A 13,364-nucleotide genomic window follows, 5' to 3' on the forward strand; every position below is an offset into this window, starting at 1 on the left:
TCTGGTGAACACTGTGTGTCCCCTCATCAGAGCTCTGCTCTGACTCAGCCACTGTTGCTGTGTACCCTCTCCATAGATAGGGCCTCCCCAGTGGCATCATTCCATATGTGTACTTCCCTGTCGGTAAGTCCATGTGACGTATTCTCCACATGTTAACCTCCCTCTGGTGGGATGTGGTCTCCATAGTGCTCTCCCTCCTGGAGAGGGAAGAGCACTTCCCCAGCGCTATTCTAGCAGGTGCTCGGTGGAAAATTACTTAATACAAAAATCAGGAAAGGCCACCGCCTGTAGCTTCCTCGGGTAAGTGCCTCCTCCCACCCTTATCGGGACCAGGGAGATGCCTTACCTTACACGCTGGAAGGTCATGACGTGGTCAAGTGCTCACTGCGAGGCACGCAGCAGTCTGCCGTGTCCGCTCCTCCATACCTCGCGACACAGTTCAGTGCCTGCGGTGTTTTGTATAGGAACCCCTAGTGTCACTACATCGACACAATGTCGAGTGAGTGACAGACAGGGAACGTCTTGGTTACTGATGTAACCTCTGTTCCCTGATGGAGGGAACGAGACGTTGTGTCCCTCCTGCCGTGGTGCTGAACCGACCGCTGACATGGCCGGACTCTCTCTCGGCTCCTCAGCACAACTCTGAATGAGTGGTGCACGCCATCTCCTTTTATACCCGTATGTCCTGGGTGGAGAGTGGCATGCAAACTCCTAAAAAATGTTCTGAATAAAGCAAAGGTGATTGGGGCTCTCAAGAGCGAACCCCTAGTGTCACTACATCGACACAACGTCTCGTTCCCTCCATCAGGGAACAAAGGTTACATCAGTAACCAAGACGTTTTCCATCTGATTTGTTTTTTAAATCTTTGATTAAAGCAGGCTTGGAACCATTTATTCTGTACTAGCAGAACACAATCTTCAACAACCCAAATAAAAGTCTACAAAAACAAAAACAGCCTCCCACTATTCAATACCAGAACTACACTACCGGTCAAAAGTTTTGAAACACTTGCTCATTCTTTGTTATAATTTTTTTTTCACATTTTAGAATAATAGTAAAGTCATCAAAACTATGGAATAACATAAGTGGAACTATGGGAATTATGTTGTGACTAAACAAATCCTAAATAAATCAAAACTGTGTTATATTTTAGCATCTTCAAAGTACTCACCCTTTACCTAGAATTTGCAGACATGTACTCTTGACATTTTCTCAACCAACTTCTTGAGGTATCACCCTGGGATGCTTTTTAAACAGTATTGAAGGAGTTCCCATCTATGTTGGGCACTTATTGGCTGCTTTTCTTAATTATTTGGTCCAAGTCATCAATTTTTAATTACATTTTAGTTTTATAATGAAATAAATTAATATGTTGGCACAATTATATTTTTGTCTACAAAACTAATTTCAAACATTTAATCATATGCCTACAAATCAAAAGATTTTTAAGATCATGAGAAACATTTCAGTCAAGTGTTTTGAAAATTTTGACCGGTAGTGTACATGTGCTAAATGCAAGGCCCCTGTGTGTGATGGCAGATGTGTGGGGTGGGTATTTTTAGAGGTTGCTCACGTATGTGTTGTGCAGTTGGTGTCTGCTGTTGGTGTGCAGTTGGTGTCCAAATGTAGATATACAGCTACTATAACACACATTTTAAATCCAGATGTCCAGCCTACATGTGCTAATACCCAAAGCAAGAGAAACCATTAGGGTATACAGTATATTATGAATAAATAATCAGTTGGCAAATAGACAAGCATTGTCCAATACATATGTGCATGCACACATACACACACACACACACACGTGCATACACACACACATTGATGCAATCATGCATTTCTCAAGTGTTTTGAATGCCCTACATTCAATCAGTCAGCTAGTGATGTAAAAGCACACTGTCATATGCTACCAGAGCTGTTTCACAAAATTAGCAGTAAATCACAAGTGCTCTGAATAATTTTACGCATACAGAATGATCTACTGAAGTCTACATGAAGTCTATTTTTTTTTTTTTTTTTTTGCCAGCCCCCTCTATTAATATATATTTACAGTGAATTAGGACTTAAATTCTGGTCTGTTTCTAACCCAAATTGATTGCAATCACTTCAGAAGACATGGATTAAACCACTCAAGTCATATGGATTACCTTTATGCTGCCTTTATGTCTTTTTTGGAGCTTGAAAGTCTTGACGCACATTGACTTGAATAGTATGAACAAAATACACATCATACTTTCTTGTTCATATGAGTTTGAGACAGCATGATGAGAGAATAATAATTTTTGGGTGAACTATCCCTTTAAACTTTGATACAAAGCAAAAGATGAAACTTCTATGCATATTTACTCAAAGTGTAGTGTGTCCATAGATTGTGCAGCAACAGGTGGGTATTTATCGGCATTTTACCAGTGATTTGAACATCAAATCAGAATTGAACTTACTGTAGGATCTATCCGTTTTACAAAATATATTTAAATAATCAGTAATAATAAAATGAACATTTAACATTCAAAACTCCCTTTTCCTCCTACACACACATAAACAAACAAACACATGCAAATTATATTTACTGTGGGCAGAATGTTCTCTCTGTCCAAAACACCCATTCTCATTCTCACGCTCTCTTCCTCTTGCACGCACACATGCACACAGATGAAGCGGTGATGTGAAAAGCAGTTGTCCTTGTACTCCCCCCTGGGCCTAGTGATTGTGCACAGTAAATGCTGGTATAAATATTTAACCCTTGTCCAGATAGGGATACCCTGTCTAGGACTGCTGTTTTCGCACAACAAGTCTGCATGGTTCCTGTCATACAAACTCTTTATCTCAAGCTCACATGCACACACACACACACACACACACACACACTCACTCACACACACCAGTAGACTGGGTCTGTGACCTTACAACAAATAACCAACCACAAACCTCACACTACAAACACACACGAGCTAATATATTAACCTAATATCCTTATTTCTCAAACATCTGGACACATGCAATGCAGTCGCAGCAGGTTGCCTTCACACACACACACACACACACACACACACACACACACACTGTGACATTTACGCAAGACAGATGAAACACACCCGCAGGCACAGAACCCAGCAGGGAGGCATGAGCGGAATGAACCAGTAAGGGACACCAATGATCTGTTCCCAAATTTTGTGAGCTGCTAAGCTGTTTATTGACTACATAGACAGCTGCCTTCTAAGGCAGTATCCTAAACATCATGGAACCTCATAAGTAACTGATTTGGAACACTCTACTTAGGCAGCAACTCTGAGCGCCACACAAAAAAATTGCACGGGAGACTCAACTCACAACTCAATGATTCCAATAGAGTTTGACATTAGCACGTTGCTAAGTTAACAACACATATTCTTCGGGTAAAATAATACATTTTTAATTACACATTCTGTAACTATTTATGGATCATTTTGTGTACTGAATGAAAGATAACTTTATTTATAAGGGTACTTGCTGTACTTGCAAATTTTTGAATCTACACCCCTGCTTCTACGATACTTTTGGCTCACGCGTCGACTTACATGCTTTTCACGACTCAAACCCCGGTCCTTTGCATCGCAAGTGCAACACTCTATCAGCTACTGCACATTTTGATTACATTTTGAACAAGCTTGTAAATGTAGCTGGTTATGTTATGTAAATGTTAAAATGTGTCGCCTTACAAGTCATGCGCTATAGTAAAAGTGTACAGATGTCATAAGATAGCATTGTGTGAGAAACAGAGCGAAAACATTTTATAAACCGATAATCAGCCCTATTACTTTTGATTTCGGTGAAAACTACAAAAAGTCATTGTTGTTGTAGCGCCTAGTGTTCATTTCACCAAATAACTACCAAGATTATAGTAATGAGACGCCTGAGACCAGGTTGGAAGGATATATGCGATTCTGCCTTTAAATCTGGCCAAAAGAAGGTGTTTTAGGAGGCAGCATAATTATGTTACCTACCTCTGGGAACATCCTTCGTGCCTTCGAGCAAAAATGTTTCTGTGAGGTCAGCCTATGAGCCATTCTACTAAATGTGACATTAAAATAATGACATTTTTGTTAGCTCCTTGCTTGCACCTTACTAACCTGACAATTACTGTCTCATCATAAGTCATGAATCATTATTTAATGGCCAAGGGGTTGCACACACACACACACACACACACACACACACACACACACACACACACACACACACACACAAAACATAATTAGCTAACTAAAAGGTCAAATCTGAGTTTAAAACATACTTTTCAAACCAGTTTTTGCAGACTGTTGTTAACACCTGGTGTGAAGACACACTGAGAGACGTACACATATACCATCGTCTGCATTACTCCTCTGCGTCACTGCCGTTCATCATCACAGACCTGACTCATGGACCAAAGAAAAAAAACATCTTCTTTGAACATAACACACACACATACACAATAAAGCCGGTTTTAGAGACTACCACTTCTCTTTCTTTGCAATGGACATTATACGTTAGGTGAGCTTTCACTTCCCTGTGTCAAAACATTTGTATTGTTTGTTCTGTTGTGTCATCGCAGGTCTAGGTCATTTCTGACGTACCTATAATGATGTCCCGGTCAATCTGACTGACCACGACAAACAGAGTGGGAGGTAGTACTAAAAACAGAGTGATGTTTACCAGCTGATAGCGTACAAACCCGCATTCCTGTAGTTGTGATAACAGCAGAGCTCTGGGAAGCAGACTGGGACCAGAGCCAAGCAGACAGGACAGGAAATAGCACTATTAAGGGTTACTTAATGAATGCTTGAAGCCTCAAGGCTGCATTTAGCCACCAGTAATGCTGAAAAAGGAGCTGGCCAGAGGAAAGGTGCCACTTGGGTGCATGCGTGACAGGAGAGAGCTGTCCTTATCAAGCAGTGGCACTGGGCAGCTTGTAGACCAGGGTTCTTCAACTACTTATTTGTGGGGGCCAGATTATCCAGATGAGAACTTGGCGGGGGCCAAAATTGTTTCCGTATTATCTTAGCTAACATTTTTCAACATGCTACTTAAAAAAAACACCCTTAATACAGTGCATTTATTTATATTAAAATAGTCACAGGGTATACTGCATATTGAATTATAATTTTTTAAGGTCTGGCCATAAATTCCTTCATAAGATCTGTCTGAAGAACAAACATGACTTATACGCTTAACTAACAAATAATAATTTTTTTTCAACTTTACTTTATAAAAAAAAACAAAAAAACATAATAATAATTTTAGCATTTTAGGGCTATTGTTTGAAAATGATTAAAACTGAGGAGAAACATTTAGACCTGCTAAAGCCCTCTCAAAATATCAGCCCACATATGAAAACAATGGTCATATAAAAATGTCATGTTTACTTAAGAATGCATTTAAACTGAATGCATTAAAAAAAATGTCTATTCTTCCATTTTCTCTATAAAGTATCATCCTATTCAGTGAGAGAAAAATGTGTCTTGCAAATATTGTAAATTTGCACACAATAGCCAGTGCAGGAGCCACATTTTTGTGTAGGTAATCATTGGCAAAAGAAGAACAAACTGATTTGATGCTGTTCGTGATTGAGAGGGCTGATTCACAGCTGTATAGAACCAAATATTATCAGGATATTCAGGTTCAGTTTCACATTATCATTTTTTTCCAAGCCCTATAGACCCTGCACAGATGAGACACAATCATTTGACACTTCAAGAATAGTGAATAAAAGCAAACTTTTCAGCGCATTTATTTTGAACGTTCAGTTTTTATAATTGATTGCTTTTGTTGCCTAATGTGCATATGTGCTGACAACATTTCTGTCACAACTGCAGTGATAATTTTTTACATCTGTAGATTTGACCACACTCCACACAACTAAGCAATTTTATATAAATACATTTAAGTGAAATAGACGCTATAAAAGGCTCATCTAAACAGTGTGATCCATGTTTAGCTAAGCAGTGTAACTAAACTTTCGCCAGATTAGCTTAAACACGTGCTCCGGTCTGCACAACTGATGACAGTTGAATGCTGTTGCACGCACCAATGAGCGTTGTTAAACTCACCGCTGATTGCTGAGGCTCGCACCTATGAACGCAGAGTTTTGCGCAGAGGGTGCTCTAGTATTTCAGATAGCGAGACAGTTTGATCAAAAATCAATCGGAGGGCCAGACAAAGATGACTGGCAGGCCGCAGGGGCGGACTGGGAAGAGAAATCGGCCCAGGATTTTAAATTGAAACTGTCCTTTTCTGCATATCGCTGCCTCCTTCGGCATATCGCGGCTGCGTTTTGTGGCCGGTTCTGCATAATGCGGCAGCCCATTTCAGCTTATCGTGGCCCATTCGGCCCCGTTTCACGTCCCAGTTCTCCCGATGGCCAGTCCACCCCTGGCAGGCCGGATTTGGCTCACAGGCCTCCAGTTGACTAGCCCTGTTGTAGACCATAAAAAGTAAGAACTGTGGAGATGAATAAGCACTTTTCAAATTAGGCATAGACAAAATATGAAACTGCAGTGAAGAAAATATGTGAGAACCACAAACAAGTGGCAAAGATAAGACTCTCAATTTGGACATGAATTGTAGCCTACAAAAAGTATAGCATAAAAGTGAACATATAATAGTGTTTAAAGTAAAAGAACGGTAAAAATACAAGGGCTTTGGCAAGAATACCACATAAAAGAGTCAGAAATGCCCCAGATGTGGGGCAAAAATTCCACTTTAGTGAATTCTCCTTAATTTGTTGTCTAACATTTCTTATACCATGGTCTATTTGAATACTCGACTCAACTGATTGGCAGAAATGCATGCATTAAAACCATTTAATGCACACATTGTTCTAGTCAGTTTTAATCACTGTTCTGTATTAATACGCCTTCTCTACCTGCTCGATCTGCTGTCCTCCATAATTAGACATTGTAAGACTTGTATGTCTCTGCGAGAGATTTATGCTACAGTTCAAAAACAGAAAAGACATCAATGTTCATCAGCCCCGTATTACTGTACGGAGCTAATTAACTCTGGTGTCTTTATTGTTTTAAATTTTTTTTATTTTATTTTATTATTTTTTTTATTATTATTTTTTCACCCAATTTGGAATGCCCAATTCCCAGTGCACTTTTAAGTCCTCGTGGTCACATAGTGATTCGCCTCAATCTGGGTGGCGGAGGATGAATCCCAGTTGCCTCCGCGTCTGAGACCTTCAACCCATGCATCTTATCACGTGGCTTGTTGAGCGCTTTGCCACGGAGACATAGCGCGTGTGGAGGCTTTACACCATCCACCGCGGCATCCGTGCTCAACTCACCACACACCCCACCGAGAACGAACCACATTATAGCGACCACTAGGAGGTTACCCCATGTGACTCTACCCTCCCTAGCAATCGGGCCAATTTGGTTGCTTAGGAGACCTGGCTGGAGTCACTCAGCACACCCTGGGATTCGAACTAGTGAACTAGTGAACTCCAAGGGTGTTATTGTTTTTCTTGTAGCACTTCAGAGTTGATTTAAGATGGCATTGATGACTTGATGGTATCGTGTTTTGTGATGTGATGGTGAAGCCCAGCTCCTGACTCTCATCAGACTTGCTACACATTGTTTAAGAGGAAAATGCCCCTGCACTTGTGTTGTGTTGTTGACACAACACAGTTGTGTTGAAGACAGTGTGGTTGAGTTTTTATTAAGCGGATGTTCGATTCCCCCCTTTGTCCAACTTTTTCCCATCCTGTCTTCACTCTTAATATTTCCTTTAATACTACTTATAATAATAAATAAAAAATTATTATTTTTTTGGACATGGTGGGGAGTTGAGAGAAAGGTTTGATGCGGGTAAATTTAACCATGCTTTTATTATAGTAATACTGTAGTAACCATGCTTTTTGGCCAGTGTTTTAATGCAATTTACCATGGTGTTACTACAGTTATATGGTGTTAAAGCTGCACTATGTAAGATTTTTTTGGTTAAAAATTAACAAATTGCTATTATTGATTGAGTACATAAACAATCAGTGAACAATGTTCTTACAAAATACCATGGTGACACTATGGTTACTGTAGTAAAACCATGGTTAATTTTTGTAAGGTAGGGTTAGGTTTAGTAATCGTGCAAGGCCATATCATGATTTCATCTTAATTCAATCAATCGTGCAGCCTTAATAGATACCATACTGATGTCTCAGAGGTCAAATTCTGCTTTTTTATAGCATTTTGGATGGTTTCCCCCTCATCATGTAAGTGCCACTTTCACAATTGTTACGTCTGTAACAAAGAGATGTCATGTCCGTAACGCATTTTTTCCTCATTAATGTGAAAATAACAAAGAAGAGAAATTAAATATAACATGTTCTTAGGAGTGCCAACCGTTCTACATTTTGTGGCTATTTTTATTTCTGGATTGTGCATTTAAGTTGTGCATTGAGTTTATGAGCACTGAGTGCATAGAGTGTGTGGACTCTATTTAGAACCTGCAGAACTAGATCTAACGCCCCGTAGATAAAGTTAACTATTATTGTTATTCTTCCAGTCAAAATTTTCATTGCAAAAATAAATGGCAACTTAAACTAATCAATGCTGGCAAGTGACCATTATCGAGAAGGATGTAGCTGCAGGCCGAGCTCCAAAAAGTGGCGGGAGCTCCAAACCGCCAGCAAAGACCCATTGTACAAAGGTGTCTAGATTTGAGGCACCCATCTACCATCGCCCATACTCAGAGCCCCTGACCCTAACCATGGGTGGAATTGCTGCCTCCTGTTGGAGTGGGCCCAACCCCCTTCTGGTGTAACCCCGCCCTCTTTTGGAGTTTCAGCCCCCGTTTGGAGATCTCCGGGCTGCGGCAATACCTACCACTGTATTTCATTATATTCTATTTTAAGCATATCTAGTTATTGTTTAGTGCCTCTGATGATGCCATAGTCATAATCAAAGACATGAATGTGTGCTTATGCACAGAATATAGCATACCTGAGAACAAGAGCAATACTTTGAGAATTTCTTACCAATTGCCTTTGTATTAATTGTCTCTTGTTTCACTACAATCACAAGCTCTCTTATACACACACCCAGTTACAGGTCATATAAAATGTGAGATCAATATGAAAGGATCTAATTGAGTGAAGAGCTTTGCGACTGCAGCTTGTGCGTATCACTGCCGATTGCCAAATGTCTGATCGCATATGGTGTCTAAAAGTGGTCCTTTGCTTCTCAGACTAGGTAATCTACAGTTGTGCTCAAAAGTTTGCATACCCTTGGAGAATTGGTAATATATGTACCATTTTTAAAGAAAACATGAGTGAGCAGGCAAAACACACTTCTTTTATTTCTTATGGGATTCATATTCAACTGTAGGTTATAACAGAATGGCACAATCATAAAACAAAACATGGCAACAAAGAAAAAAATGAAATGACCCCTGTTCAAAAGTCTGCATACCCTTAGTTCTTAATACTGTGTATTGCCCCCTTTAGCATCAATGACAGCATGCAGTCTTTTGTAATAGTTTTCTATGAGGCCCCAAATTCTTGCAGGTGGTATAGCTGCCCATTCGTCTTGGCAAAATGCCTCCAGGTCATGCAAAGTCTTTGGTTGTCTTGCATGAACCGCACGTTTGAGATCTCCCCAGAGTGGCTCGATTATATTAAGGTCAGGAGACTGTGATGGCCACTCCAGAACCTTCAGCTTTTTCTGCTGTAACCACTGGAGGGTCAGCTTGGCCTTGTGCTCAGGGTCATTGTCGTGCTGGAATGTCCAAGGCGTCCCATGCGCAGCTTTCGTGCAGAAGAATGCAAATTGTGTGCCAGTATTTTCTGATAACATGTTGCATTTATCTTGCCATCAATTTTCACAAAATTCCCATGCCTTTAGAGCTCACACCCCCCAAAACATCAGTGAGCCACCACCATGCTTCACAGTGGGGATGGTATTCTTTTCACTATAGGTCTTGTTGACCCCTCTCCAAAAATAGCACTTATGGTTGTGACCATATAGCTCTATTTTGGTCTCGTCACTCCAAATTACAGTGTGCCAGAAGCAGTGAGGTGTGTCAAGGTGTTGTCTGGCATATTGTAACCGGGATTTGTTGTGGCGCTGGTGCAGTAAAGGCTGCTTTCTGGCAGCTCGACCATGCAGCTCATTTTTGTTCAAGTATCGTCGTATTGTGCTCCTTGAAGCAACCACACCATCTTTTTCCAGAGCAGCCTGTGTTTCTCCTGAGGTTACCTGTGGGTTTTTATTTGTATCCCGAACAATTCTTCTGGCAGTTGTGGCTGAAATCTTTCTTGGTCTACCTGACCTTGGCTTGGTATCAAGAGATCCCCAAATTCTCCACTTCTTAATAAGTGATTGAACAGTACTGACTGGCATTTTCAAGGCTTTGGATATCTTTTTATATCCTTTCCATCTTTATAAAGTTCCATTACCTTGTTACGCAGGTCTTTTGACAGTTCTTTTCTGCTCCCCGTGGCTCAGTATCTAGCCTGCTCAGCGCATCCACGTGAGAGCTAACAAACTCATTGACTATTTATACACAGACACTAATTGCAATTTAAAAAGCCACAGGTGTGGGAAATTAACCTTTAATTGCCATTTAAACCTGTGTGTGTCACCTTGTGTGTCTGTAACGAGGCCAAACATTCAAGGGTATGTAAACTTTTGATCAGGGACATTTGGGTGATTTCTGTTATCATTATGATTTAAAAAGGAGCCAAACAACTATGTGATAATAAATGGCTTCATATGATCACTATCCTTAAATAAAAGACGTGTTTTTTTTTTTTTTTTTGCATGATCAGTCATATTTTCAAAATCAATGCCGAAATTTCACAATTTCGGCCAGGGTATGGAAACTTTTGAGCACAACTGTATATTCAAAATGCATCTAGCTTATGGTACGTGTTTAGGGTGGATCCTGTATGTGTTGGCATATACTGTACATTGGCTTGTATACTGTATGCATATGTGAATAGGAAGTGAACCTGATGTCTTCTTCTGAAGAAAGAAATGTGTAACTTTCAATAATACATTGGCTAGGCAGATAAATAGACCAATATTTGGCCATTTTGAGATGGCCAGTTGGCTGATTAACAGAGGTAGTTCTCCCTTGTGTCAATTCCAAAACCTAACAACATAATTATTTTTTTTTTTTTTTTTGCTTTCAAGTATTTGTAGTGAATAATGAATAAATATAGCGTGAAATAAGTATTTAATTTGATCAAATTTATGTGCATTTTATTTCCCATCATTAAATTTGTTTATTTAGAATGCATCAGCATTTTATCTGCCACCCTCCACTGAAAATACTGTATAAGTATTACATTGGCCATTTAAAAACCCGTCGACCACTGTGTATAACATTTGTGGATGTGCAAAAACAGACAGAACATCTGCATCATCAATTTAGATGTGCTTGAATCTATCTATCCAGTGAATGTGATTCTTTCTCAGAGACATTCAAGAGTAACATTGTGTCAGTGTCTCAGTGACGACTGAGCAGCTATTCAGCCATTTCTCTGTGAATAGAAATCTAATTTATCATTAAATCTCATGCAGAGATTTTTCCCATATAAACCACGTTCTCCTTCTCCATCTACCTCTGGAGCCCAACAGGAACTACACATTTTCCAAGCTCTGTATCACGTGGGAATGGAGAAAGAAATACCAGAGGAGAGATTAATACAGAGGATAAACAGGATGTGGGAGCAATCGCAAAAACAGATGCAATAAGAAACTGAATGAGGGTTTTTGTTCACTTTTATACAAAGTACCTGAGAATTGTCTGCATTACACATTAATATAAGAATTGCTGGCATTACACTCTGCCATTCTAAAAAATGGCATTAAAAATTTACCCTTTCAAGTTTATTTTTGCCTTGAATAAAGATGCAAATCAATTCTTATTTGGGCTCTTATAAACTCAAATAGGTTTTAAATTTAGTTATAGGTCTATATAAAACTATATAAAACAGTTACTTGAAGATAGACTACAGTCTCACAAATGTCACTCAGACCCACAAAGACTATATAAAATCACTTGTCGTTTTCTTTCCTGTGTAGATGTATTTGCAACCTAGTCTCATAGAAAGAATGTTACTAAAACTACATTTCTGCAAACTTAGTTTTTTTGTGCCACATTTAATGTTTTACTGAAGTTTCCTGGTGAAATGAACAATAGAGGCGCTACAACAACTTCTGTTTTATTCACTTTCACACAAATCACGTGTACATTGGCTTATTTTGACATTATGAACACTTATTTTCACACTACGTATGAGGTGTGGTGTGAGCTGCAAGGCAATCGTCTGTGTTCCGTGACTGCTATCGGGTCCTTGAATAACACATAATGTGCGAGGAAGGGCAGCCGGTGGACTTTCTGGTGCCCCCCTAGGAAGTTGGCAGACTGCATATTATGTGTATAGGGTACTGGGTTTAGGTGTTGGGTTAGGGAAGGATGTCTGTTTTGTTTACCTCTCATTTTCTTTAAGGACATTTTCGATTATGTTTAGGTAAAAGTTTTAGGTTAGGGAGGTACGTTTTACTCATTAAAACCTCCGTCTAATATTCACCTTAAAAACCTCATCTGATTACGACAGAATTTCACTCGCTTTTGGCACCACCCGCTGGACATTTCATAGATAAATTGCAGCTAAATGTATAATGAAGCATGTAATTTTGTTTCACAAAAATATTGCCACAGTCACATAAAATTCATGTTGTGTATTTCCTATTGAAACAGGATATTTTGGCAGGACATATAGTCAATAGTCAATAGGCTTAGTTAACGTCACAGCCATGAACCTTGATTTGCTACTTATTATTGCTTGTCAGTTGCAGGCAGTCAGTTGTAACTTTTAAATATGTATATCTGCTAAAGTAAAAAAAAAATAAAAAATAAAAAAGTACATTTAGATAGCCTCAGAGCTAACAGACATGGATTAAAACCCACAAAACTCCAATTTTGATTTCATGGGGTCTTTAAAAAAGAAAGAAAAGCTGTGGTCTCATTTTCCCCCTTGTTCATGGCAATCTGAAGTCATTTCATTATTTGCGCTTACGGAACAAATTCAAAGCCATTATTATGTGTGTGTGTGTGTGTGTGTGTGTGTGTTTGAGAGCGGGAACATACTGTTTCTGTTTGAATTTAATCCATTGTGGAGAGGTCAGGTAGCAGCATTACAGTGAGATCATCAGGTTATTCACTCACCATCAGTATTTATTTTACTTGTATTGACGCACTTAAAGCCATTCAACATTCCAAAAATTTCCTACTCCCATCCGTTGCCCAACACGTAAAAAACAAGTCAGAGCCTGAACCAATGGCATACTGTCATATATTATCCTATGAAACTGAAGTGACAGTGACTCTCTTT

Source organism: Myxocyprinus asiaticus, chromosome 10 (genome assembly GCF_019703515.2).
Source record: "Myxocyprinus asiaticus isolate MX2 ecotype Aquarium Trade chromosome 10, UBuf_Myxa_2, whole genome shotgun sequence".
Lineage (NCBI taxonomy): Eukaryota > Metazoa > Chordata > Actinopteri > Cypriniformes > Catostomidae > Myxocyprinus > Myxocyprinus asiaticus.